The sequence below is a fragment of the Schistocerca americana genome, unplaced genomic scaffold (assembly GCF_021461395.2).
Source record: "Schistocerca americana isolate TAMUIC-IGC-003095 unplaced genomic scaffold, iqSchAmer2.1 HiC_scaffold_184, whole genome shotgun sequence".
In the NCBI taxonomy this organism is placed as follows: domain Eukaryota; kingdom Metazoa; phylum Arthropoda; class Insecta; order Orthoptera; family Acrididae; genus Schistocerca; species Schistocerca americana.
The window spans coordinates 300001-302500 of record NW_025725889.1 but is presented as its reverse complement, the minus strand read 5'-3'; positions in this window follow the sequence as shown (position 1 = coordinate 302500).

Below are 2500 nucleotides of genomic sequence, written 5' to 3'. Positions count from 1 at the left end.
AATGAAAGACACAGGTCTGCCACAAGCATGGAATGAGAGCGCCGCCTGTCATGAGCCAAAGGTGCATCCTGACGTGGCAAATCAGATGATGCCGCAGGCATCCACTTACTATAATCACAATCAACAAACCGGCCGCCCCGCCCCGCCCCCCATTAAACCTTTCCTTACAACAATGTGTACCTTAACCTAACCTATATCGTACCGTAACCTAACCTATATCGTACCGTAACCTAACCTATGTCGTACCGTAACCTAACCTATGTCGTACCGTAACCTAACCTATGTCGTACCGTAACCTAACCTATGTCGTACCGTAACCTAACCTATGTCGTACCGTAACCTAACCTATGTCGTACCTTAACCTAACCTATGTCGTACCTTAACCTAACCTATGTCGTACCTTAACCTAACCTATGTCGTACCTTAACCTAACCTATGTCGTACCTTAACCTAACCTATGTCGTACCTTAACCTAACCTATGTCGTACCTTAACCTAACCTATGTCGTACCTTAACCTAACCTATGTCGTACCTTAACCTAACCTATGTCGTACCTTAACCTAACCTATGTCGTACCTTAACCTAACCTATGTCGTACCTTAACCTAACCTATGTCGTACCTTAACCTAACCTATGTCGTACCTTAACCTAACCTATGTCGTACCTTAACCTAACCTATGTCGTACCTTAACCTAACCTATGTCGTACCTTAACCTAACCTATGTCGTACCTTAACCTAACCTATGTCGTACCTTAACCTAACCTATGTCGTACCTTAACCTAACCTATGTCGTACCTTAACCTAACCTATGTCGTACCTTAACCTAACCTATGTCGTACCTTAACCTAACCTATGTCGTACCTTAACCTAACCTATGTCGTACCTTAACCTAACCTATGTCGTACCTTAACCTAACCTATGTCGTACCTTAACCTAACCTATGTCGTACCTTAACCTAACCTATGTCGTACCTTAACCTAACCTATGTCGTACCTTAACCTAACCTATGTCGTACCTTAACCTAACCTGTATTGCGCCTTAACCTAACCTGTATTGCGCCTTAACCTAACCTGTATTGCGCCTTAACGTAACCTGTATTGCGCCTTAACGTAACCTGTATTGCGCCTTAACGTAACCTGTATTGCGCCTTAACGTAACCTGTATTGCGCCTTAACGTAACCTGTATTGCGCCTTAACGTAACCTGTATTGCGCCTTAACGTAACCTGTATTGCGCCTTAACGTAACCTGTATTGCGCCTTAACGTAACCTGTATTGCGCCTTAACGTAACCTGTATTGCGCCTTAACGTAACCTGTATTGCGCCTTAACGTAACCTGTATTGCGCCTTAACGTAACCTGTATTGCGCCTTAACGTAACCTGTATTGCGCCTTAACGTAACCTGTATTGCGCCTTAACGTAACCTGTATTGCGCCTTAACGTAACCTGTATTGCGCCTTAACGTAACCTGTATTGCGCCTTAACGTAACCTGCATTGCGCCTTAACGTAACCTGCATTGCGCCTTAACGTAACCTGTATTGCGCCTTAACGTAACCTGTATTGCGCCTTAACGTAACCTGTATTGCGCCTTAACGTAACCTGTATTGCGCCTTAACGTAACCTGTATTGCGCCTTAACGTAACCGATATTGCGCCTTAACGTAACCTATATTGCGCCGTAACGTAACCTATATTGCGCCGTAACGTAACCCACATTGCCCCTTAACGTAACCCACATTGCCCCTTAACGTAACCCACATTGCCCCTTAACGTAACCCAACACACGTTGGGCCTTAACCCAACACACGTTGGGCCTTAACCCAACACACGTTGGGCCTTAACCCAACACACGTTGGGCCTTAACCCAACACACGTTGGGCCTTAACCCAACACACGTTGGGCCTTAACCCAACACACGTTGGGCCTTAACCCAACACACGTTGGGCCTTAACCCAACACACGTTGGGCCTTAACCCAACACACGTTGGGCCTTAACCCAACACACGTTGGGCCTTAACCCAACACACGTTGGGCCTTAACCTGCTCTGTAATTGTCATACGACGCGTTAAATTAGTGTAGTGTTGCCTAACTGCAACCCCCGCAATATAGTTTGCTACTCGCACTGCCCGGTCCCCAGTGTATCGCTTCATGTTAAACACCTTGCAGCTATACACTGTAATGTGGATGGCAGCAGGACGTACATGCTCAATGCCCTTTGCAGTTGTTCATTGGCATTTGCAGTTGTTCATTGGCATTCGCATGTGCGAAGCACTTAGCCTACGCTGTGGTACGGCCTGTGTCAACTGTCCGCTGATGTTGTACGTCCAAATCACACACTGTACTGCACATTGGTCCTCATGTACTGAATGATACATCGTGGTACATGTGACCGTACAACGACTGCGCCAACAACGGCGAACCATGCGGTCCAAATGTTGTGCACTCAGCTACGTGTCGTCTCCCTATAAGAGCTGGATTGCAGTGTGGTATGCCCTGGATG